Here is a 27782-nt window from a genome sequence, read left to right on the forward strand (position 1 = left end):
TGTTCATAGCGGCTCTATTTATAATAGCCAGAAGCTGGAAGGAACCCAGATGTCCTTCAGAAGACGAATGGATACAAAAATTGTGGTACATATACACAATGGAATACTACTCAGCCACCAGAAACAATGACTTAATCAAATTCTTAAGAAAATGGCTGCATCTAGAGAAGATCATCCTGAGTGAGATAACCCAGTCACAAAAGAACAGACATAATATGCAGTCACTGATAGTGGGATGCTAACCCCAGAGGCTTGCACTCCCCCAGAAACAACTCACAGACTGTATGAAGTCCAAGAAATAAAGAAAACAAAAAATATACATATATTCACAAAACAAGAAGACTTTGACTATTTCCATGTTGCGTTTTGTTTTGCATGTACTTTACGCTTATTGCAACTAGTACGTTTTCAATGCATACTGTCAAGCCCTTGAAAAAAATCAAGTACTGACTAAAAAACATATTCACATGGTTTTATGTAAAATTTATTTTAATGTCTGAAAAAACAGTACTGACAAAAATGTATAATTTTAAGCAAAAAAATGTTTAAAATCTTTACATTTATCTTTGTTTTGCAAAATAAAGTCGTTTAAAAAAAAAGTATATGTAAAACAGGATGTAACCCGGACTTAGTCAACATTTTCTTGGTGTGTAAGGATTGAGCATAATGTTTTTTTTTTTTTTTTTTTTGTTTTGTTTTGTTTTGTTTAAACAGTCTGTGAGTTGTTTCTGGGGCAGTCCGAGCCTCTGGGGTTAGCATCCCACTATCAGTGACTGCATATTGTCTGTTCTTTTGTGACTGGGTTATCTCACTCAGGGTAGTATTCTCTAGATGCAACCATTTTCTTAAGAATTTGGTTAAGTCATTTTTTCTGATAGCTGAGTAGTACTCCATTGTGTAAATGGAGGATTTTCTTTCTGGTCCAATCTACTTAATATTTTGTAAGCTTCCTGTATGTTTATAGACACATCTTTATTTAGACTGGAGAGATTTTCTTCTATGATTTTGTTGAAAATAATTTTGGGACCTTGTAGCTGGGAATCTTCTTCTACTTCTATTATTCTTATGTTTGGTCTTTTCATGGTGTCACTGATTTCCTGGATATTTTATGTTTTTAGATATAACATCTTCTTTGAATGATGTCTTCAATCATATCTTCTGTGCCTGAGATTTTCTCTTCCATCTTTTATATTCTGTTGGTAATGCTTGCAACTGTAGTTCCTGCTCTCTTACTTAGGTTTTCTCCAGGATTCTCTCAGTTTGTGTTTTCTTTATTGCTTCTATTTCCATTTTCAGGTCTGAAACAGTTTTACTCATTTCCTTCACCTGCTGGATTGTATTTTCCTGTATTTCTGTAAGGATTTATCCAGTTCCTCTTTGAAGCTCTCTATTATTTACATAAGAGTGGATTTGAGGTGATCTTCTTGTGCTTCAGCTGTGTTGGAATATCCAGGGCTTGCTGTAGTAGGATTGCTGGGCTCTGGTGGTGCCATATTGCCCTGACTCTTGTTGATAATATTTTTGCACTGGCCTTTAGCCACCTGGTTGTCCCTGGTGCTAGTAACAAGAGGAGAGATATCATGGACCAATGGGGCCTGGGTGGAAGGTGAAACGCATGCCCTGATCCTGCAATAAACAAGCCTGCTTTCACTTCTCACCTGGCTCCCAGAGTCTGTGTTAGTGAGTCTGTGCCTTCTTAGTCTCACCCCCAAGGACTATCTTGAGAGGCCCAGGGCTAAGGCATCATGCCATGACAAAGGAAAGCCTCTCAAACTGTGAGCCAAGTGGCTTTCTATTTATAAAATGCTGCTTCCAGATACTTTCTCATTGTAGTAAACAGAGCAGCTGATAAGAGTCTTGTCCTTTAAAATGCTCTGTGAACTACTAAGATGGTTCCTGCAGGTGTAGATGGGGGGGACTGTTTGTCAGAGCTGGATCTAAATGGCAGAATGAAGTGTCTTAGAACAATCACTGTTCCTAAAATAAGGGTCTCTCCAAATTCTTGGTCCTGTCACCTTAATCCTGACCCTGACATGTTGACAGAAGTTCCAGGAACAGGTAACACTAGCCAGGCTCACAAAGGATGTCAGAAAGCCCAGGTTCATAGATATGGAGCCCTCAATGTCTCACAATCGTGCTTATCACCACCAACCTTATCTCACTTTTTGCAGCTAGAGGATGGAAAGTTTTATTGGGTAGAAATGTCTTTTAGACATGGGTTCATTAAAAAAATCTTACAATAATGTGTGTTTGTGTATATGTGTACAGGTGTGTGTGAGTGTGTGTGTGTGTGTGTGTGTGTGTGTGCGCGCACACACACACACATGCGAATGTGTGTGATAGTGTCTGTGTATACAGGCACATTTGTATGTGTGAGTATGTGTGTGTGTATGGTATGTGTATGCATGTGTGTGTAAATGAACATGCATGTTTGTAGAGGACAGAGGGTGATCATGTGTATTGACCCTCAGAAGCCACCTACTTTGTTTCTTGAAAGAGGGTCTCCCACTGACTGGACAGAGAGGTCCAGGGACCCATCTGTCTCTTGTCTACACTGCTAGGATTACAAGGGCACACTATCATACCCAGAGAACTCACATGGGTTCTAGGGATGGGCATGAAAGCAGTTCTTTGGTTCAGCCATCTTTCCAGCCCCTTCCTCTTTTTAAAGTTGGTGGTTGAACAGGGAGGGAGGGAGGACCGGAGGACACAGCAGCAGAGATGGGGCTTTGAACTACTGGGAGGGAGACTTCATAATGAACTTGTTGGTAAGTGTGGAGCCAACGGGCAAGCAAAGTGAGTTCCCGCAGAGTGGGGGAAAGCCGACAGTGCCTTGCGAGGAAAGGTTCATCCTCCTCGAGGTACAGGTGCTCAGCACCATTGCCTTTTTCTGAGGCCCTGGGAGAGAAGTTCACAAACTCTGCTTTAATCTTCTGAAGCAGGAACCTCTGAGATTTGCTAAGACTCAACCTACTTGGACGACTTTCAGCAGAAAAGATGTTGGCCACCTTTCGGTGTCAGCCCCGAAAAGTTTCTAAAAACCAGAAAGATTAAAGGGTCTTTGAAGCTGATTCTAAATGCCTGCAACAGGAAGGTAAGGATCCTGGTAAAGTACATTTAAATTATCTATCTTCTGGAGTCCTGGAGTCCTGTGCTTTTTGGGTTTCTGTGCTAGGGAACCGTCTAGGTTGAGTTTCTTGGGTAACAAGGTCTGATTTCATCTTTGTTAATTCGTGTTTTCTTTCCCTCTGATCCTGTGGCTGTATCCTATGGCTGACCCCAGACCTGGGTTGATTCAGTCCCAGCCTGCCTGGCCCCCTCAAGATTACAAGCTGGTTTTGGCTGTCAGTGACCCAAAGATCCACCAGAATGGATTTGGGTGTTGGTTTGTTTTTCTGTTTTCTCAAAGAAGGATGTCGTGGCTGACCTTGAATTGTGGATGTTTGCAAGGAGGTTCTTGAGCTGGTGCCTGCTCACCTCCAGCTTCAGCTTGAGTTTAATTAAGTCTAACTTTGCTGTGCATCTGCCTGTGAGCTGGGGCAGCCACTAGTCCTTGATAAGTGTGAAAGGAGGAATAATTGCAGTGGCAGGCTCCAAACCTGCTACGAATCTAATCATGAGACTACGCGTGCCAGCTGCTGGCACATGCTAAGCATTTGTTACACCTTCTTTTGGAGTCATTAACAAAATTTAAAGAAATCACGAGGCTTCACTTTTATAATTGATTAACTACTGTGCACTTACGGTATTAACTTTTATTAGTACATTACAAGTGATTAAAATTATTAATAGGTTAATATTCATTAATTTCCATCAAATAATTAGATTAATTACATCATAAATACATCTCTGATGATTAAAAATAATATAGCCAATAATGAGACAGGTTGAAAGATTAAACAGTTGACACACAAAAAGCATTTGGAGTAGTGCTCAACGTGCCTACCAGAACTCAGCTAATCGGTTTTTTATTTCCTTTATTGTGGACGTTTTTGAGGCAGGGTCTTGTTATGGAGTCCCCGCAGACTGTGAGACTGAGATCATCTTACCTCAGCCTCTAAGTGCTGAGATTATAGGCGTGCACCACCCACCATATCTGGCTACTTAGCTGTATTTTAAATTGTTTAACATTGAATCCACCTGCAGTGGTTTCTTCAAAGTGACAGTCATCTTGGGGGGAAAGCAATTGCATTTCTTTGCCTTGATTATAACAATAATATCAAGTTCTTCTGCATTCCCTTTAGCCCTCCATTTGACTTTGCTACTCTTCTTGTCCTCTGTGAATGCTGGCATCCTGAGAGAGGAGACAGGCAAGAGAGCCGAGGTCTCGCCCAATAGGAGAAGCACTGTTGAACTTCATTCGGGACTAAATTTAAATTTTGACCCAATTTCAAGGTTTCAGAGCAATCACAAGAATAACAAAGATTTTGATCTGTTCCTTTCCTACATCCAGGTTTACCTGCTGTCTGTTTGCCTCCTCTGTCTGTTCTTCTCCTTCTGTGGCTTGCTCTCCCAGTGTCCACTCCCAGAAGCTCGCTGCCTGGTGTGGCTGTGGCGAGGCGGAGGAAGTAGATCAGGTCATCAGTGATGCTGTCTTCTGATTTGAGGGATCCATGCTGGTCCTAGAGGTATTGTAAGGTGGGGCTACGCTCCATCCTTAGCCTGGCCTGCATGGAACTGTCACTTCCTGACACTTTGCCATGTTGTGAAGCAGTTGGGGGGGGGTCACTGGTGGGCCCTGTACTAGGTTTTTATGGTTTATTTTGAATATCAAAATGACCAAACAGGTGAGTGAGGTAAACTTTTTTCATTGTGATTTATCCAGTGTCTGGTATTTTCCTTTCTGTGCATGTCTTGGGGACATGTGGACAAGTGTCTATTCACCCAGCTAGGGCAACAACGACAGATAATTCTACCTATTTAGCTTGAGCTAACGAGTTCACTGGGGTTATTTACAGACCCGTGGATGGGGATTTACTTTGAGGTACATGGTTGAGTCAAAAGCAACTGCACCAGCCCAAAGCCCCCGACCCAAGCCTGGGTGATTATTCACAAAAGCTGCATCCCTGGAATTGCCTGCCCAACTTGTAGGTGGTTCTGCTGAAGAGACTACTGTCCCAGGCAACTGTTGCTGTTCATATGGATCTGGGAATAAATGGTCATGAAGCCTGTCTGTCTAAGCTTTGTGAACCTGTTTACTTCACTTTCTTCCAATGTCCTCTGTCCTCTCTCTAGAAAACAGTGCTTCAGTTTACAGAAAATATCCCCCCTCTCAGAGTGTTTTTAGTCTAGAGAAAATAGCTGCACAATAGTTCACCAAGAATTGATCAACCTGAATATATATGCAGAAACATATACACATGAACATATATATCACACACAAATATATACACACATACATATAGCCACACAAACTTATATCTCTATATATCCTTATTCTCACAAACACATACTCACACATATACACACATACACATGTGCAACAAACACAACACATTTATGCATACATACACACACATGTACATAGAACACACACACACAGCTCACATATTGTTCAATTTATTTTTAGTGTTGAAGAGTGTCTTTGTAGAAAGCTCTGAATACCCAATAAGAAAGCTCTGAATAACCAATACCCAAGAAACAATTCATAGACATTATGAAGCTAAAAAGAAAGAAAAAAAAAAAAAAAAAAAGAAGGCCAAAATGGGGATGCCTCAGTCCTTCTTACAAAGGAGAACAAGATTCTCATGGGCAGAAATGCAAGGTCAAATAGAGGAACAGGGATTAAAGAATAGATCACTCAGAAGCCACCTCACCATGGGATCCACAACATATGCAGTCACCAAATTCAAGCACTATAGCTGATCCCAAGAAGTACTTACTGGCAGGAGCCAGACAGAGATGCCCCATCAGGGAATATGCTAGAGTCATATAGATACAGCTGAGCATGCTTGCAGCTAACCATTGGTCTGATGTCCCAGTGTCCACTCCCAGAAGCTCACTGCCTGGTGTGGCTGTGTCGAGGTGGAGGAAGTAGACCCCACTGAGGTTGCTAAAGAAAGAACTTAAGGAGGTGAAAGGGGTTGTAACCTCATAGGAAGAATAACATTACCAACCAACCAAACCCTTCAAAACTCACATGGAGTAAAACACCAACCTTTGTGCACACTTTGAGAGATCTATTGATCCAGTTTAGTATGTAGATGAAGATAGCAGTGTCTGGCATCAATGTGAGAAGAGGCCTTTGGTCCAGGGAGGGCATGCTTTCCCAATGTAGGGGAATGCCAAGGCAATGGGGTGGAGACGGTGATCAAGAGGGAGTGCACCTTTGTGAAGGCAACTGGGGGAGGAGGGGGGATGGAGGGGGTAAATGGATAACATCTCAAATGTAAATACAGAGTATCTAATAAAAAAATACAAAAAAACAATAGTGTCTTTGTGTTCATGCCCATAATACTCCTTGTTGCTAAGAGCAACAGTGCTCTTTCACACAAAATTGTAGCTCAGGGAACTTAACACTGCTGAGCTGTCTATTTCAGGGTCTATATTGAAATTCCACTAGATGTTAATCTGTTTTCTTCCATGTCCAGAATCCAGTTAAGGCTCCTCAGTCATCCTCATGTTCTTTGCCATTTTGGTCTCTGTGAATCTGGAACGAAGCCTGTGCTTTGTAACGAAGGCGTCTCAGTGGGCGTGGGGTCTGGGTGTACTATGTGTATGGGCTGAAATGTCCTGGTGACTTTATCAGTTGCTTTTGTCCGTTGGAATGCTCTTGGCTGCAGGTAAGAGAGGATCCAGGTAACTGCAGCTCCTGGGGAGTCCGGCAGAACTGTCCAGGCTGGGCTGAGATACTCTGCACACACATGTAGATGACAATAAGTCAACTGAACGGGGAGAACAAATAATGTGTGTTCTGTGATCGGCTTCACAAAGCCAATGTAAGGCTTAGAATGGGAACAGATCGTAGTTGATGTCTCCATGCCACCACATGTGATTAAGCATGACAACTTTGAGAGAGTGCTTTCCCAGGAGATGCTGGAACAAGGATGAGGGTTCAAGAGATTTATGGGATGGATTCCAGGAAGTACGAGTTAGGGAATGCAGAGCAAAGCAAGGGCAGATGTGATGCTGAATCTGGTCACAGGCAACCAGGCCGTGGTTTTCTGGAGACTTCTGAGGTCACTGGGTTATATCAGGAATGATGAACTAGCAGGCTGTGTGGCAGATCCTGCTATCTTTGAGAGTGACAGTGGTGTGGGCGGGGCCTGGCAGCAGCTGTCCTTTCTGCAGCTGAAGTGGTTGTTCCCTCACATAAACACCAGGTCCCTCACTTTGCCATATTGCACATATCTGTCATACTGCAGAGACAGGCTTAGTGCTGTGTGCCTCAAGCCCATGTGTGTTTTCTTCAACTTTTATTCAGATTCTGTTTCCATACCCCAGAACCCAAAGCCACAGCCTTTCATGTGGAGGGAGGCCTTTGCTTATTTATATTTACTTTGTTCATGCTTTCTCCAAGGTGGTGGCTTGCATGGTGACAAGTGTGTGGGCTTGGGGGCAGGGCAGGGCTCTGGCTCTGGTCTGTGTGACTGTTGTAGGTGTGGACATGTTTCTAAGCCTGGGTTTCCTCACGGTAAGCTGGAGATTAAATATCCACTGCAGAGGAGCAGAGGAGATGATTAAATAAGACTTTAGACATCAGCATCCAACTCATATACAATGACAGTTCAAAGCAGTAATGTGTATGAATTAGCTCGCATAGTGCCTAGCACAGCACCTCCTTCATAAACGGTAACAGTAATTCAGAGGTGGCAAGCTTTCTCCTTTCCTCCCTTCTTCCCTTCCTTCTTAAATCACATTTAAAACACCCTTCTTTAATTTCATACGTATATATGGAACTTCAGGCATTTTCAACCACTATTACTGTTTCTCGCCCCCTTTTCCTCTCAGGCTGAACCCTTTCTCCTAACAAGTCTTCCCCCTCCTTCTATGGCTTGTGTGTATGACCTATTGAGTTTAATTAAAGTTGCCTGCAGGAACATAGGTGGGAGGCTGTTTACTGGAGCCTGGGCAACTCATCGGTGGCTGTACCACGGAAAGTGTCACCCTGTCCTAGCCATGTCCACTGCTAAACCGCCTGTGCTCCTCCCTCATTTGTGATGTTTCATGTTGAGGCAGCATCTCGGTCTGGTGCTCAACAGGCCCCTGGACACACGGTGTGGCCCCGGCAGCCAGTGAACTTGGACTCCCTCTGCAGGATTTTGCCTTTACTGCACTTATGGGCAGTAGGAGCTTTAGCACTGTGCTGGGAAGTGAGACATGGGTGGTGTCAAAACCAGTTCAAGGAGGCAACTCTACCCAAAATAAAAGAAAGCACAAAAAAAAAAATAAAATGTGAAAACATGGCATCAATCAGACAGTGGGAGCTAAAGTGAGAAACTGGAACTCTGCCTAGCTCAACCTAAGCTGGAAATGTGTACATGCGTGACATGTGTGTGCATGCACATGTGTGCGCGTTATGTGTGTATGCATGTTTGTATATGTACTGCATGCATGTATGTGCATGCATGTGTGTGTCTTGCACATCTGTGAATGATGTAAGAAGGGCTTCAATATTGATCCTGATATTATATATACATTTTAGCTTGTAGGCAAGTTTACAAACATGGGCTCTGTGAACAGTGGGGATTAGTTGCATTTCCTCAACTTGGGTCAGTAAATCAAATATTGAATGAGTGTTTGCTATGGGATATGAAGGATGTCAGGCTAACCCCATAGGCTTTGTGTGGTAGAGCTGTCTTTGTTCTTATTTTATGTGAGTGTTTTCTAGTCAACTCTTTAATTGTTCAGCTATAAGTACACACTGAATATAAAAACATTAAAATCGCATCATTGTAAATAGCAAAGAGCAATCCCTTTGCTTTGGATCTGTCTTTCTCTAGAGGCAACCAGAGAGTGGTTCTTGTGATTCACTGAGATTTAAACAAATGTGTGTTTACGCCTGTGGTAGTCTGAATAAAAAATGGCCCCCACTGGTTCACAGGAAGTGGCACTATTTGGCCTTGTTGAAGAAGTGTGTCATCAGAAATGGATTTTGATGTTTCAGAAGCTTAAGGCAAGTCTAGTGGCTCACTGTCTCTTCCTGCTGCCTGTGAGTCCGGATGTGGAACTCTCAGCTCCCTTCCCAGCACCATGTCTGTGGCCGGCACCATGCTTCCCCTCATGATGATAATGGACTAAACCTCTGAACAGTAAGGCAGCCCCAATTCAATGTTTTTCTTTATAAGAGTTGTCTTATCTCAGCAGTAAAACCCTCTAATGACTATTTTAAAGATCAAATGGGTATGCAGAGCTTCATAGCGGCTTTGTTCAAAACAGTACACATTTGGAAGCAATAAAGTCTGTGTCTTCATTCAGTAGGATAAATGGCCACCGTGGGGTAAATGAATTGTGACATGTGAGGACATTGGAATATTATTCGGCTCTAAGAAGAGATGAGCTAATGAGCCATGAGAAAATGTGGAGGAAACAGAATGATCAGTGGTGGTCGGGGATTGGGACAGGGAGGGTTGACTAGGTGGAAGAGCACAGAGTGTTTTTATGGCAATGAGACTATCCTGTGTGGTACTTATTATACAAGTACAGGGGCAGTAATGCAAGTTTGGAGAGCTACAATAGAATGTGGCCACATGGGTGATAAATATGATGATGATGATGATGATGATGATGATGATGATGATGATGATAATGATGATGATGATGATGATTATGATGCAGTAGTGGTTGGCTCAGGAAAAGAGAGCTGGCACATTATTTTCTTTAAAAAAAAAAGGTTTGTTAGAAGGGCATTGAGATCATGGTTGAGACTTAAGGTGACAAGTGTTGGAAAGAATTATATGAAAGCAGCATAACAAGGTCTAAACATGAGCTTCAGTAGAAAAAAGATCCCCAGGATCAATCAGTCACCAGAACTGTTGGGATGCTGTTCCCTCTCACTGAAGTGTGTCCCTGTATTCTCACTTGTTCAATGCTGCGCCTGCAGAGAGCTAAGTGCTGCCGGGATGTTGGTATTGTCACTTCTATGGCCCATTGCCAGTTTTCTACGTCTAAGGCTTGTTCTTCCTCACCTGCCCAGAAGATGGTCCTCTGAGATTATCATATTTAAAAAAAAAAAAAAAAAACAAGCTGTCCTGGTGAAGGTCAAGGGACACAGATACAGCTGGAAGCTGGGAGTGAGGACCAAGAGGAGGGGGGACAAGGCAGTGGAGAAGTCAGGATAAATTTAGATAGTTAACTGAGGAAAAGCCGAAGCAAAAGGCCAATAGCTTTAAACTCTGTAGAAGTCTCCGTGTCTTAATTAAACCTCAAGTGGGAACCTCAAAGGCTCAGCAATGCAGAACAAAGGAAGTATCAGCCTTTCTTAAAGTTCAGGGTGTTGGTGGGGAGTTTCCTGTCATGTGAGTTAGTGCAGCACTGTGTGGTGACAAAGAGTATGGAGGACATGGCCTTTGCCATAAACTAAGTGGTCAAGTCACAGCACAGACTGCCTCTTGAGTCTGTCCCAGGGAGAAGCAGGTGTGTGTGCCTAATCTCTTCAGGCTGAGCTCTGACCTTGTCAGAGTGGCCACTGTCTTAAAGGGTCATGCTCACATTATGATCACAGCGCTGTGAATGAAATGTTCACACAAAACACTTCCTTTATTCGAGGTAAGCCCAGTGCCCTCCTTACTTACTGTAAGATGTTGCTGTCAGCTCTTTGAACATTTTGCCATGCTTCCTTTACCATCCCCCTGGAACTACAAGCTAAAATAAAGCCTTCTTTCCTTAGGTTGCTTCTGGTCCGGGTATTTTATCCTACCCATAGAAAAACACTTCATGTCTAGTTTGGTGAGATGTTCTTGTGAACAATGTGACAATGCTGGGTTCTTTGAAGACATATGGAAGACTGTGGGGATTTCTATTAGGAAATGCTGCAAATAGAGCTTAAAGGACCACTTGTCAAAAGCCAGCTTAGGCATAAGCTCACTTGCCCATTATAGTTCCTCCTGCATGGCATCCACCAACCACTCAAGCAGGAGCCTAGAATACAGTAGTGTTGCAAGCAATAAAGATATTGGAGGCCCAGATAAGGGGGTTTAATAGATGATCAAGGACTCTATTAGTAACCGGAAAGAGGCCATTCATGTGCTATTTGGGCAAAGAATCTAGCTCTATTCTGTCTGTGTCCCAAGAATTTGCCTGGGGATAAACTAAAACATAGTGAAAATTTCAAGACAGTATAACAATGGGCCTGGGGAATATCTGTTGCTGATTACTCTGTGTAGGCCTACAGTGAAAAAGAGCAACAAGGGGGAGAGGAAGAAATAAAAATGATGTGCAATTTTGAGAGGAAAGGGGCACGGGGAAAGGAAAGTACCTGAGTGTTTTTCTGCTTCATAGACAGTAAATGCCTATGGAAGGCTTTTATTTTTATTTATTTATTTATTTATTTATTTTTTTAACCAGATTTACTATACAAAAGCTGCTGCTGGAACTGTAGTTTAAGGAGACCAAACTTCATCTCAATCTGGCAGTTCAGCTTGACAAAGTCACCTATCTAGGGCTGGTTTGGGAAACCAAACAAACATGGGAAACTGAGAGGGTCATGGATTCTTCCTCTCTAAGAGAATTGCTGAGGTCAGGCAACATGTGGTAGTGTCAGAGTCCTTGTTAGAAGGTTCTCAGATGTTACCAAGAGAAGCTCTGAATGCAAAGCCTGCGGTGAAGACCCCAAGATGTTGGAGATACCCAACTGTGAGACATCTTCTAATGAAGGTATATGGTTAGCAATGCTAGAGGGTGGAGCCATCAGGCTCTTTGAAACTAAAGCCCTAAATACTGGACCTGAAGCTAAAGGACTTGGAATGTGCTCTTCTGGGTTTCATTCTCTCCTTCACCCAGTATTTTCTCACTATTCCTCATGCCTCACTTTTGGAATGGCGGTGTGTATTCTGTACCATTGTATATGCAATTTTTAACTCATTCTACAGGGTTTGCAGTTAAGAGAGTGCCTTAAGGCATAGGGAGTGGATGGAAACAGCGCAAGAGGAAGATGTATGCTAGAATTTTAAGTGGTGGGACTGTAAAAGACTATGGGGACTTTTGAAGTTGAATTAAATGTATATTTCATTAAGACACAGTCCTGAGTCTATAGGTTCAGAGAGTGGAATGTGCTAGTGTGAATGAGGAATGTTCCTAATAGGCTCATGTATTTGAACACTTGGTCCCCAGGTTATGGAAGTGTTAGGAGGTAGAACCCCACTAGAGGAAGTATGACAATGGGGATGAGCTTTGTGGGCTTTTGGTTCCACCCTATTGCTATTCTCTCTGCTTCCTATATGGAGCGGGAGTGCATTGCATCAGCTACCTGATCCTGCTGCCATGCCTTTCGCTCCACTACGGACTGTCTCTCTGGAACAGAAAGCTAAAATAAACTATTTCTTAAGTTGCTTTTGGTCTTATCCCAGCAACAGAAAAGTAACTAATGCAAGAGCCTTTACATATTAATAAGGGAAAACCCATGCTGCCTCAGGCACATTTGAAGTTTGATATGTTGAAGTCATAGTTACGAAAGGAATGATGAAGGATGTAATTCTGGGCATGCCCAGTTCAAGGTCATAAGAGCACATGTTCAAAATGGAAAGATGGCAGACATGAATATTACTGGATACTCTGCTAAAAAGAATGCATTAGGTTTTGCTCTAGGTCACCTATGAGTCAGAGTGAACCAATCACTTTAAATGCTTCCTTCTAAGTTTTTCCAAAGAATTTCAGCCAAAAAATAAAAAGGAAGAACAACTTTGAAGTTGTGTTTCTGTAGGACTCTTCCCAAAAATGTACCTACCTGCCACCCTTAGCAGCCAACAATTTTATCAATTTATACTTTTGAAGAGTCATATACAAGGGTTTCAGTTAATTCACTCTCTTTTAAAATTAGTATCTCAGGGCCAGATGATGGCAGCACACACCTTTAATGCCAACACTCAATAAGCAAAGGCAGGCTTTGCCAACTCTGAGTTCAAGGCCAGCCTGGTCTACATAGCCAGTTTCAGGACAGCCAGGACTACACAAAGAGAAACCTGGTCTCAAAAGACCAAATAAGAAAATTCAAAATTTTATTGTTTTTCATATGTAAAAAGAAAGTAAATTTATATGCTATAGAATAGTGTGATATCAGTGTACAATGTAATATATAGTAAAAAATAGCAGTATCTATGAGATTGAATACATTGTAACAAAAGGGAACAATTGGAGTGTATAAAAGAAAAAGGTTTAAAAATATACAGTATGATCCAGCTGAAGAAAAACAAATGTGAAAAACATTTAATATACCTTGATGTGATTCTTATATTGGAGAAATAAAAATAAACAGTATAATTGAAGTTTCAACACAGTTTTAAAGAAAGAAAGATTTCTCAATAGAGAATGTAATTAAAGATCTGTGGAAACCAGCACCCCACAGACTGGGAACACACAAATGAAGAGCCACAGCCTGTTTAGGATAAAACAAAGAAGAAAAAAAAAGGTTTGTTTTATTGCATTTGAAAACAGGCAAAGATATAACTCTTCTACCCTAATATGTTTTTAATTATAAAGAAATATAAACTCTCAAAGACAATAAATGTCTGCCTCGGAGCTGACGCATTAATCTTAGTCCTCAATAAACATAACATTCCTGGTTCTGTTCTCACCATTAGCTCTTCTCTTCTGACCACCATGCTTGGTGATGTGTTGGCACAGTGTGGTTCCTCATGACTAAGGTCCTCTGGAAGGCAGAGGCACTGGGCTTTTGTTCTCCCTTGGGTGTTTTCTCTGCTGGCCAAGAACACGTGGTTGATCACATGACTTGTCTCATCCACTCAAAGTATCGCCTCCTAACCATGACATAGTTGAACCTGCCTCCTTCCAAAGAGGAGTTCTGAAGTTCTGCTTACTTCCCGGCCCTCGGAACACTCGGAGACCTGGGTGGGCCGGTCCTTGTAGGAAAGACTCTGGCTGCCTGAATGGTAGTGACAGAGAATTCTGGCACCGTGGTACATGGATCCTCCAGGGATGCCTCCACACGAGCAAGGACAGACATCCTGGGCGTGCACCTGCACTTCCCTCTTGATAACTTGCCTCAGACACAGCCCACACAGAGGAGAGCAGACTTGTACAGCTTAGTACAGCTTTCCCTGGCACACAAGGCTCTTCTAGGGTGGGCAGAATGGTTTCCTCAATGCACCCCACCTTGTCCACTATGAGGAGCCTTGTGTCTTTTTTTCCCTAACTGGATGTATGTTCATTTTTCTTCTTCTGACTCCACCAGTGTCTTTTGAACTGTTTCTCAGGGATTTCTCTCATCTGAGATGAGTTTGATTTTTATGCGAACTAACTCAGCTCTTGCTAGACTGTGAAGAGACTTCGTTACATTTTTCTCTGAATCCATTCTCCTAATTTGGTCTTTCTTTTTTCTTTTTTCTTTTTGGAAGTGTGGCACTGAAATCCAGGACCCATGTTAGTATTGTGAAATGCTTTCTCCCTGCTCTGGCTCCATTAACACTGATTTTTAATTATTAAAATTGATACATTATAGGGTGTTAAAAGATGTGTCCCTGGTCCAGTTCTTTGTTGCCATATACAGTATCCAGGAAACTTCAATGGGACATCTCTAGACTCGAACCCATACCTCTGCCATTGCTCCTAGATACTCTAGGCTCATAGTTACTGTACCACAAAGGCATGTATATTTTTTACTCAGGGTGGTCATTGCTAACACTTCAGGATACCCAGATGAAATGCTCTTCCAGTCTCCATTTCTAGAAACAGCCATTGAGACTGTCAGTCTTCCCACATCCTTGCTAGGACTGGCTTCTATCAGTTCCATCCTGCCAACTAGATGGGCTCATTTTTATCCACAACTGAAACTCTTACAACTAGATCCTATCATGAAACCAATGTCTACAGACTCCCTGGAGGGAAGTGTGTTGGGGGGGGTAGGGAGGGGGTACAGACAGAAGCTGGCTGTTACTCCACCCCTCTGATTTGCTACATAAACATTTAAGCTCTTTGGAAGATTAATATCTACAGGGGCAATTCTGAAAAGAAGTGAGGGCAGAGATTCTCAAACAGAACTTAATGGTTTCTGAGTAGGGGCTTGATATGATTGGTTACAAGACCCCCTTTGCCAGATGTCAGCAAATCAAAGACATTCATCCAGCTGAAAGCAAATCATTCAGGCGTGTGGGCAACACATACAGCCAGAACCCTGTGTGCTTGGCTCAGGGTAGTGAAGTAAATAGGACTTAATTTATATTTTAAAGTCTTTTCTCTCCCTTTAAGCCTGTGTGCTTCACTGAAATGGAGTTTGATGGAGGTAGGAGGACGTAGAGAATGGGGATTTAATAGTGTGTGATGCCATGTCTCAGTCTGCCCTTTTTCTTAAGGTGAGATATTTCCTTCTGCCTCCTCTTTCCTGACTCTCCAGTCTTGTCACTTTTCAGCCATATTGCCTCTAGTTTCAACTGAGACCAGAAGGGTTGGCACCCACTTTGACCAATGAAGGCCATCTTGGGCAAGCTGGGTCCTTTACCTTTGTCCATGGACCACTGTCTGCCAGTCAGCTGCCATATTGGTGAAATTAACTAGTAATTACCAGCCCAGCCCAGCCCAGCCAAGCAGAGGAGAGGACTCAATTAGCAAAATGTCACCGCATCTAATTTACTTTGCTTATCAGAGATTTAGTCTCTAATGACTACAGGAAAGAGAGCAGGGCACCTTCAGTACAAGTGATCTGAAAGGTTTAAAAGCTTAAATGTGGTCTCGCCTCACTGTCTGCTGGCTTGTCTAGCAAGGAGGAGGCTCATGATTGGAATCTGAGAGAACTACTGGGCTGATATATGGATCTCAAGCCTGAAGGGGTGGTAAATGTTTTTTGTTGTTGTTGTTGTTATTATTTGAATCTCTTATTATTCACTTATATGTTGAGATAAGTGTGTTTATTGTATTTATTTGGTGAGAAAGCTCCTCCCATGAACTATCCAAATAAAGGCAAATAAAAGCTTGGCAAACTATTTTCTACAGGGTCACATAGAGAAAACAAAGTTGCCTCTTTTGTCTGTTTAGCTGTGGGGATGAAGGAGTACCTGTTTGAACTGTCCAACTTTGCCACTGAATCAAGAACATAGTCATACGTGAGTAACTAGGTGTATACGCTCAGCCCAGGGAGTAGCACTATTAGAAGGGGTGGCCCTGTTTGAGTATGTGTGGGCTTTTTGCAGTAGGTGTGGCACTGTGAGTGTGGGCTTTAAGACCCTCTTCCTAGCTGTCTGGAAGCCAGTATTCTGCTAGCAGCCTTCAGAAGATGAAGATGAAGAAATATCAGCTCCTCCTGCACCATGCCTTCCTGGATGCTGCCATGTTCCTGCCTTGAGGATAATGGGCTGAACTTCTGAACCTGTAAGCCAGCCCCAATTAAATGTTGTCCTTATAAGAGTTGCTTTGGTCATGGTGTCTGTTCACAGCTGTAAACCGTAACTAGGACAGAAGTGAGGTATTGCTGTGATAGGCTTGACCATGCTTTTGTTTGGAAAAATGTGGATTTAGGGAATTTGAATTTGGAAAGCAGTGAAATGTTTTAAATGGGGCTTAATGGGTCATCCTAGTAGGATTATGGAAGACTTTGCTACTGAGAATGATTTAAATTGTGTGGACTTGCCCCAAGAGGTTTCAGTGAAGAATTTCAATATGTGGCCTAGAGTCTTTGGTTAAGTCTCATAAAGAACACTTTGAACAAGCGTAGCAAGCTTAGAAAGAAAAAAATATAAAATATATGGTTTGAGTATAAAAGGGGCACCAGGAAGTGAAATAAAGCTGAGTCCTATGTTCTAGAAAAAAAACAGAATATAAGACTGGAACTTTGGGGCAAGATCCCACCAAGATAAATTTATGTCCAGGCATGGTGGTACACATCTTTAATCCCAGGAGACAAAGCCATGCAGATCTCTGAGTTCAAGGTCAACCTACAGAGCACGTTACAGGACAGTCAAGCGTAGGCAGTGAGAGAGTTGGAAAACAGAGAGGTAGTAATAGAGTAAGGGGGTCATGTTCCAGATCTGGCAAGTTGCAGAACTTACAGCTTTGGCCTCGTGGTTCTGGCTTTAATGTCCAGAATATAAGGGACTACTGGGACAATTGATGCTGGTTAGCTGGAGCTAAGAAATTACTGGTGATTAAAAAGAGACCAGCACCACTGAGGTGAAATCTGGGAAGTGTTTTCTGAGAGCCCAAGGAAGATAGCCAAGAGATATCCAGAGATAGACAAGGTTGTACCTCATGCCGCAGCTGGACTTGGTAATGTCTAAGTGTCACCCAGGTGGTACTGGTTTTGTAGGCATGAAGAGGGCAGAGCTGGAGAAGTGATGCCACCCTTTTGGAGGACCCCAGAAGATCATGTGTTTATCCCAGACATTGAAACAAGAAGTTGTTAAGTTGAAGTTGCCTTGGAGACCCAAAAAATGTTAAAGATGTTAAAGATACCAGAGTCATGGGATACCTGCCAAGGAAAGCTGCTAACAGAAAATGGAACCAGCCAAAGGGAAAAAAGTTTGTTGCAGTCAACAAAGATGAAAAAGGAGTTGGAGATCTGAAGACCACTTTGACATCAGACATGGAGATGCAGAGTTTGGAGTCTTCCCAGCTGGTTTCTTGTCTTGCCTTGGGCATTACAGTTAAGTAATTGTATGAATCTCAGAAAAGACTTTGAATTTTGAATTTTTAACATTGTGAGACTACTATAGATCATGGGGACTTGGGAAGTTGGATTAAATGTACATTTTATTATGCTATGTTTAAATATGGCTCCCATAAATTCATGTGTTTGAATAAGTCTATGAAGGCCAGGGAGTGAAATATGGTTGGTATATGCTCAGCCCAGGGAGTGACACTATTAGAAGGGGTGGCCCTGTTTGAGTAAGTGTGGGCTCTTTGCAATAAGCATGGTGTGGAGAGCGGGTGTGGCGATAGTTCCAAGATGGTGCAAGATGGCGCTTGGAACTCGGGCCAAGTCTTGTGACTGGCCCCTGCCCTCCTCCCACTCCTGAATACAGCCAAGTCATTCCTTTAAGCTGCACAGGCTCACCCATGACACAAGATCAGGCCAGATGACGCACACGTGTGAACTGCAGCCACGCAACATGTACTGAGGAGGTGGAGTTGAGAGAGGATAAAGGGACTGCGCTTGGGGGCGGGGAGACAGAGAGATTTTTCACTTGCATGCTCTAAGGTTCCTGAATAAACCGTTTTGAGAAAAATGCTGTGTCATTGCTTCTTTTCTGCTGGTCGGGGACGGTAGTGACAGCATGGCACTGTGGGTATGAGCTTTAAGACCCTCATCCTAGCTGAGTGGAAGAATTTTGCTAGCAGACTTCAGATGAAGATGTAAAACTCTCAGCTCCTCCAGAACCAAGTCTGTATGCATGCTATCATGCTCCTGCCTTGATGATAATGATTGAACCTCTGAACCTCTAGAACCTCTAAGCCAACCTCAATTAAATGTTGTCCTTTGGAGAGTTGCCTTGGTCATGGTGTCTTTTCATAGCAGTAAAACCCTCACTAAGACACTAGGTATAACTGTTTCAATAAGATTGTATTTACAAAAACAGGCACCCAAGGCCAACCAATACCTGCTCTGCTGATCCATCATCGACTCAATGAGGGTTGCAATGAAAATCAATTTGTTGTTATTTTTCCAGCATAATATTTTTTTTATTATTTGTGGATTTCACATCATGCACCCCAATCTTATTCACTTCCCAGTCTTCCCAGATCTATCCCCTTTGTGGGTATGACCTTCCCCCAAAAAACAGAAGAAATAAAGAAAAAGGAAAAAAATGCCAAGTTCGATTTGTGTTGCCCATATACTCACCGGAGCACAGTCAAACTCTCAGTGGACAGCCCCTTCAAGAAAGCCAAGCCTTTCCCCACCCCCACCGCCCCCCAGAAGCCATCAACTGTGAAGAGCTACACTTCAGGACTCCTATCAATTTTTTAAGAGTTGTTTTTAATGGATTCCTGTCTAGACCATTTTGTTTGTTTTTGGTGGGTCAGGGCGAGAGGCTGTCATGGAAACCTTTCTCATCTTATTCTTAACTGTGAGTCTATAATATCACACCGCCAACGTTGCTCTACAAGAAGCTTCTTTGCGCTTTATCTTTGGTGGCACCACAGATAATGGACTTCCACGCGAACTCTGCCACAGCACAGACCACGGACCCTCAGCATGGTCTCTGGAGGCAGCATAGACCATGGACCCCGTCATGGCACTTGGAGGCACCACAGGCCACAGACATAGACACGGGCTCAGGGGGCAACATAGGTCAAGGGCACCAACATGACCGCAGGAAGCAGCACGGACCACAGATATCAACATGGCCTCCTGTGAGAGCAGAGACCACAAGCTGGCAGCCCCACAGACCATGCACAGAAAAATGGCCTTTGGTGGTAACATGGATCACAGAAACCAACATGGCCTCCTACGGGATCACAGATCACTGACATCCACATATTTCCAGCCCAGGAGAATCGTGACAGATTCCTTCAGGTGGCTTCAGGTGGCAGCACAGGCCATACACATCAACATGGCCCATGGACATAAATATACATAACGCAGGCACACACCTGACCTTCAGCAATAGCATAAGCCACTGACATTGACATATCCTCCGGCAGTGGCAACACAGACCATGGACAGTGACAGCGACCTCGGGCATCGACCTAGAGGCAGCAGCAAGTACTATGAGCACCAAAGTGGCCTTTGGGGCACGGGGAGGACTTTTGAGTAATACCAGTCCAGAAAAAGAACCATTCTTTATCTCAGACATTCTGTTGTTATTCAGAGCTGGAGTAAGTTTGCGGCTGAGCAGCGAGTTCCAGGGCAGAGCCCGGGGGAGTTTCAGGATGCTGCACACTAGCATGCCATCCCTGCTCAGCAATGACATGCTCTCCTGTCCATTGCAGCCTTCTCTGACACCTGACACCTCTAGTTCTGCCTCTCTCCACTGCGCACGCGCCGCTCCATTCCTCCATCTTTCTCACCTTGCCACCGCGTATTTGTTCGTTGAAGTGGCATTGCTAACTGCAGTGTGTCACGCATTATATATTCATTTGTTTTGTTTGCCCCAAACAGCTTTATGTGCAAAAACTCATTGCAAGGAGTCATTGCTCTGGTTCAAGGTTTCTGAATCACCGTAAATACTGGAGCATCGCCAAGACTGGTCTTGGATATCCTGCTGTTGCGTAGAGTCAGGATGGTCTTGTGGGTAGTTAGAGCGGCGCCTAGGAGCAGGGTCCAAAAGAACTCCAGGCTGCTGTACACTTCTCTGGATCTGGCGCAACCATTGTGCTTTCAGCCTGTGGGACGAGGTGCACGGGCTGCAGCAGAGGCAGCCATGCCGAGGGCTGGCTGTCAGACCGAGGGTCAGCCCTCTTCACTGATGGCCCGTTTTTTGTCAGCTGCAGCCAAGCTCTCCCATATTGCTTCCATACCCTTTGCTGCTGACAGGTCTCTAGTTTCTCCGTTCTCTGCCCCATGTGCTCTGCCATCTTTCCTTTCAATTTTGTAAGACCACGTTTTAAAAGCATCTTCCCATCAGACACGACATTATTGTTGTTGCCGTTTCAGAGATACCGTGGCTCAGGGTTCCAGCCGCCATGGCTCCTCCGTGGTGGGTGCAGGGCTGACCTCAAAGGCAGGAGCGGGGGTGTGGCTGTGGGGTGGGGGAGTAGGGGGGTGATATGAGCAAAATCTCTCATTCATGCCTCGAGCCTCACAGGGCTGCCATGTAAAGCAAATCAATTTTAAAGATACAAATTAGACCCAGGTAGGATTAAAACCATATCAGTATATCACATTATATATAGTGTGTATATAACACGTATCACATAAACATAGATAATGAGTGTTTTGTAAAATTTTGACTTCTGATGTGTGCATGTATATGCACTCAGATGTGCCTACGTATGCGTTTATGGCCCTGTGTACGTGTTACACTGTGTTTGGATATATAGTGTATATCTTACTGTGAGTTATGATCATAAAAGTTTGAAAAAATACTGCTCTTAGCTGCCCTCTCCCTCGCCCCAAAGCCCAAGTCTTGTTGGTAAGGAAACAGAGACATTAAATTACTGATGATTCCAAATGCACCATCACTCAGAGTAGCCCCCAGAGGTGGAGGGCAGAGTCTGAGACTAATAGCTGAACACTTAGGCATTTTACCCACAACACAGGAAACTAAGGTACAGCTTTCTCCCTTGCCCACTTTGCACATGTTCACCAGGGGTGTGGGGGTTAATTCTTCACCATGAGAGGAAGATAAAGGCACATAGGTGACAGGTCCATTGCCGGAACCCAACTAGACAACTCTGCAGAAGCCAGCAAGCAGTTTCTTTCCTCTCTGTGTTTTCATTACAACCGTTATTTATCACAGTGTATTTTCCCCTCAACACATTTTCAGAAAGTCAGTTGGAATTGATTTGAGACTCTAAACAGCCTCCTGAATGAAAAAGCCAAGTGCAGCCTATTCAAACAGTCCCTCTTCCTTAATCTAGTAACACGGGAGATGCAATTTAAATGATAATGTTAACAAAATTCAAGAATGCAAGGCCGAACCAGTAGTATTTTTTATTTTTTTTAAACCCTCACAGAAAGACAAATGGCTGAGGCATTTATATCTGCAGCAGTTATTAAGGGGGAAATGTTCAACCCATTAATTCTGCCGCCGTGGTGCTATGGACGAGGATGAGTACTGAATGCTGAGGACTCCTGCAGTTCCTGCAAGATGGCGGCCAGGAGAGTCGAAGAGCCAGCCACACCCTGAAGCTTTAATCCTCCACACCACCGCCTTCCCCCAAGCTCTTGATTTCCTGAGTTGGACTCCTCCAAACTTGTTCTTTTAAATTCAGGCTTTGAGTTTGTGTTTTCATATCCAACCCTCAATAAAATGTTTGTTGATCATTAAGAGACAGGTCTCCTTGGCAACCACATTTTACTCGGGGTATGGATCGTGCGTACAGAGCACAGAAGGCGGAGTCATCAGTAATATGGTGTGTACACGTTAAGTTTCAGTGAAAAAATAGTTAAAAATGAAAGAAAGCAAGTATAAATTAAAAAAAAACATATCTTAGAACTGAAGAATAAAATAGATTATGTGTGATCCTGGAATGTGACTTTTAGGGTAAAGCCTTGGGAGCCCCAACAGGCTGACTTCAGGTACCCAGTCCTCACATGCCAATCAGGATGAGGCAATGGTGAAAAAACAGACAGAAGATTTAGCCAATGATGCGACCATGCTGAGAAGAACTGAACAGGTCCAGTGCCCCACCCCCACTCCCTGCACACCAAGCCTGTCTTAGGGTACTTAGGTGCTTAGTTACACAAGCTTTAAGTTTAAACAGAGAAAGACTGGGTAAGGGCCAGGAGGCAGGCACAATGAAGCTGCCCTGGGCAGGAGAGGTCTGCTCATAATTGCCTGCTGGTTAATGCCTATGCAGAATCAAGTGGCAATCTGACACAAAGATAAGGAGATAGACAGAAGGAGGTGGAGATGCCAGGCTTTTACCACGCTCTCTGTCACCCTGTGGGCTCGAGGGAACTGTCATTGCCTTTTATCAGGAGCGGCTTCTGACCACCTGTTATTACCCCAATACTTAACAAGCCGGCTGTCACTATGTTGTTGTTGTTTTTCTTCTACGTGCATTTAAACGAAGCCTTACAGCTCTCCCTGATTAAATCTTAGACAGGAAAGCAGAAACACAAGATGGGAAATGTACCTGTCAGCATCTTAGGACTCGGAAGTCTGGGACTTATGTTCAACAAACAGCTAGAAATGCCTAGACAAGGTGTCCAAATGAATAGCTTCTTGGCTTCTTGCCCTTATTCCACAGCATGGAGAGTATTGAATCCATGGCAGAAATGCAGGGCACAGGACTTACGGAGTCCTGTATACCAAAGCTTCGATGTCAAGCGATCTAGGGTGCAGATACTCCTAGCCAGTCTATACAACAATGCTCCAAAGTGCCAGAGCACATTAACAACTCATTAGCCAACTAGAATCATTCCTCCAGCAGCACCTCCTGCCATTAAATATGGCTGGGGGAGGTTCAACAATTGCCCATTGCTTGGTACTTTCATAAGTCTAGTCTGATGACATACATTTCTTTCAAAAAACTATCAATTTTGCCTGCCAGAAGTTGAGAGATCTTAGAAAGCATGAACCTCCCTTTCTTTCTTCCAAGCCAGGAAAGCCAGATCTTGTGTAATATAGACAGATATCCTGGTTTTACACACACACACACACACACACTAGCTCCAAGAGAAAAAATTCAGTTCTTAAAATTGCAGATACTTTGTGCTTCACAAGCTCATGTCTGTCTGAGCTTCGCTTACCCCTGCAGGTACCCTACTTACCCACGCTCGAACATGGAGTCCATGGTAGGAGCAGATAAGGATGCAAGGCTTTTGTTTATCTGTGTTTCTACTGAACTCTGGAGTTCAAGTCTCCAGGCAAATGATCTTGACTTTCTTGGCATGACCAGGAAGAAGCTAATTCATCTAGAATGGGAAATGCTGGACCGGCCTTCAGAGTCTGTTTGAGCAAAGCTCCACTATGGTCAAGCTGATGATAGCACGGTGCTGGGAACCAGCAGGTTAGAAATCTCTCTTTCTTGAGCCTGGGGCAGACAAGTGCAGAACAGCAGGCCTTTGTGCAGGTACTAGGGCAGGCCCCTGGAGGACTGGGTGCACTTGCTATGCAGTCTGAAGGACAGGGACATTTTTTCTGCCTTTGTTGTGGCCTTCATTGCATCCTCCCTCCTTGTCTGTCTTCTTTAAATACATTAGGTTGTCAATTATGTCTGAAGAAGACTGGGAAGATGGCACCCACATGTTTCACCAAGACCGGAAAGCACCAAGGTAGCCTTGAACCTCACGATTAGAAGGTATTTTTTCAAGAGAACAAGGATCAAGTTTCGCCACTTCAGAGTCAGAGTGATCTTGTGACTAATTTCCCCCATCCTGTTCCTTATCAGTACAAAAAGCAATTTTAAAAAAAAGCAATCAAGAAAAATCAAATTGTCTTAAGCACTTGAGGTAATAATGAGAGGGAGCAATCAGCAACAACAGCCTGGGCTGTGTTTTAGGGATGCCTTCTGAAGCATGCACCAGACTCTGCAAGAACGAACTTTCCTTTCAGTCTGGGAAGAACTGTAAGGGGGCCTGTGATTCTCACTACCTTGTGAGTTACTCTAGCAGAGATGTCTATAGAACTTTGCTAGACTCCTGTGTGAGTTTGGAGGCCAGAGGCCAGTCCACTCTACCTTCTGAGACAGGCTTTCCTGCTGATCCGGGAGCTCAGTCACTAATCTGGTCAGCCTGGTCAGCTAGCACATCCGGGGCATTCTCCTGTATCTTCAGTGCCAGTGATGATATTCTAAGCACATACTCCTGCACCTGGCTTTTGGGTTTCTATATGAAGCTGAGGATCCAGACTCAGAGCCTTATTATCCCTGTCCAAAAATCCAGATTTATGTAGCTAGTGGAGCTTGGATTTGAACTCAGTCATCCGAACTGCAATGTTATATTGTATTGCTTCTTTATTTTTATTTTGGTTGATTGATTCGCTGATAGTTTGATTTTGAGATAGTTGACCTCGAACTCACTAAGTAACAGAGGATAACTTTCCTCTCCTGCCTCTACCTCCCCAGTGCTGGAAATACAGACATGTGTTGCAGATTTGGTTTATTGCTTATATTATGTTAATTGGGTTCCCAAATTATAGGAGAACTTGTTTGCATGTAAGATGCCTCAGCTCCCTGTCCCCAGTTGTCTCTAATTTGTAAATAAAGTTGCCAGTGGCCAATGGCTGGGCAGGGAGACAGAGGCAGGACTTCAGATTTCCTGGGCAAGGGAATCCAGAGAATAAGAACAAGAACGTGGTACTGTCATGCTGGGGAAGCGGAGGGATTAGGCTTGAGGACAGGGAGACAGAGAGACTACCAACATGTAAAGTTGGCTATCATGGCCCTAGAGGGCTGCAGGCCTGGGTCTGGGGCAGCCAGGTTGGAATATAGGTTTTAATAAGTGATAATTCAGGAATATCAAAGGGGACTGTGCTAGCTGTGTGGAGGAATTAGAAGTGCCCAACCATTGAACCTATTAAAATAAAATGCTCTCTCTCTCTCTCTCTCTTTCTCTCTCTCTCTCTCTCTCTCTCTCTCTCTCTCTGTGTGTGTGTGTGTGTGTGTGTATGTGTGTGTGTGTGTGTGTGTGTGTTTCATTTGCTAATTCAGAGCATTTTGTCGGGTGTCGAGTAACACATGCCACAGCTGCTGGTGGGACAACTTGAGTAGCATTGATATGTGAACCTATTCTGTATTTATAGTGTGCTGGGCTTGTGCTGTCATCGCATTATCCACATCTTGCTTCCAGAAAGCTAGGCAAACACTCTAGCCACTGGGCCACACCCCAGGCCCTCTTACCTCTTGCAGAACATCTTCTCTACTGTCAGCTGTCACGCTGGATATGAAGCAGGGTGTGGGCTTTCTTTTCTTGTCATTGGGAAAAGTCTTTCATTTTCAACTTCCCAAAATATGCTAAAGCACACACACACACACACACACACACACACACACACACACACACACAATTGACTAATATTGTGACTATTTTTGAGATAGGATCTTGCTATGTATCCCAGGCAGGCCTCGAACTTGTGGTCCCAGTGCCTCAGCCTCCACAGTGCTAGGATGAGAAGTGACTCTACCATGCCAAGCTTGGGCCAAATTCCATCTTGAGTATGGTGGGTGGCATTAGATAAATTCACAATTCTGTACAATTGTCATGTTTCTCATTGATGGAGTTTAACTCTGTACCTGTTGAACAATAACTCTTCTTTATTCTCCTGCCTCAGCCCCTGGCAGCTCTTAGGTCCTCCTGTCTCTATAAATTCCTGCTCTAGGGAGATCAAATAAGTAGAGCCACACTGCCTTTATCCTTTTGTGGTTGACTTCTTTCGGTTAACATTGTCTGCTATATCGCTTGTATTGGAACCCCAACCTTTTAAAAGATGAATGAAATTCCATTTTCATCACATCACAGTTTGTTTAATCACCAGTCTGGGAATGACATGCTTGCATTGTTTCTACCTTTAAGCTGTTGACAATAAACTTTCTATGATCACTGATTTCCAAGTGTTTGTTTGAGCTTCTGCCTCCATCCTCATTATTACCTTTATCATCATCACCATCACCATCATCATCACCATCAGCACCACTACTACCGTCACGATCATCTGAACACTGGTGTGCAAGTATCTGTCTGAGCCTCTGATTTCATCATCATCATCATCATCATCATCATCGTCATCATCATCGTCATCGTTATCATCATCATCATCATCATTTAATATATATTTACAAACAGACTTGATGAAATGCACAGCAATTCTGTTTAAATTTTGTGGAAGTGATACCTGTTTTTTTCACAGTGGCTCTCCAATACAACACCACCAGCAACGTACAGGGATTGTCATTTCTCTGCTATCTGCCACACATTTTCATGTTTGTACGTCTGTGAAGCATCTCGTTGTGATTTTAATTTGCGGTTCTCAAATAACTGGCAGTGTTTGGCATCATTTTCTACCTCTTGCTTGTCTGCAGCTCTTCTGAGAAATGTCTTCTCAGACCCCTTCCCCACTTTTAACTGGGCTGTTCTGTTTCTGCTAATGTGTGGTAGCAGCTCTTCATATCTTCTCTGTCTCTTATTAAATGCATGTTTTCTAATTAAGCTTATCATCCTGGGGGTGTCTTTTATCTTTGATGGTGGCTTTTGATGAGGTCTAATCTATGTATTTTTCTGTTGTTACCTGTGCTGTGCTTTTGACGTTATATACACATCATTGCCAAAGTGGTGCAGAGATTTCCTCCATAAGAGGTTAATAGTTTTACTCTCTTACATTTTGACCATGTTATAAAAAATGCTTGGGATAGGACCTAAGGCCTGGCATATACTTGGGGACCACTCTGATACTCGGCCACACCTTCAGTCATTACGCTTTCCCACTGGATGTAGCTGAAATTGCATGCATTAGCTTTTTCGGAGCTGTGACTAAACACCTGGCAAGAAGGTGGAAGGGATTCATTTGGCTCCTGGTCTAAGAAAGAATGCTGTCTATCATGGTAGGGAAGGCTTTGCTGGGAGTGTGAGTTATCTGGTTTCTGTAATCAGGAAGCAGAGAGTGGGAATGGGGTTAGGCTATAGAACCTCAAAGTTTACTTCCAGTGGTCCTCTACCTTTGGTGAGCTTCCTTCTTCTAAAAGACCCACAACCTTCTAAAGCAGTGCGGCCAGTAGTTGGGGTCCAAGTGTTGAGACACATGGACCCATGGGGAACACTCTTCATTTAAGTCACAACAGCACCCTGGTCAGAAAGCTCTTGGCCTTAGATTGTTCCTGGGTATACTGGGCTGACACAGTGATACACATATCTGACCTATGACATCATTTCCTGGGGATGGTTACTGTACATTAGCAGGAAAGTCTGAAGTCAGGAACTGCCAAGAAGGCTCATTCTAACTTTATGCAATGAAGACTGAAGTATAGGTTAGACCAACAGCACCCAATGCAATGGTAGCAGCAGGAAGGTATTCTGAAAACAAAAACCTCTCTTGGGTTCACCCTTGTTCTAGGCATCCTCAGACCTTGTGCCACAG

The sequence above is a fragment of the Micromys minutus genome (assembly GCF_963924665.1).
Source record: "Micromys minutus genome assembly, chromosome: 2".
NCBI classification, from domain to species: domain Eukaryota; kingdom Metazoa; phylum Chordata; class Mammalia; order Rodentia; family Muridae; genus Micromys; species Micromys minutus.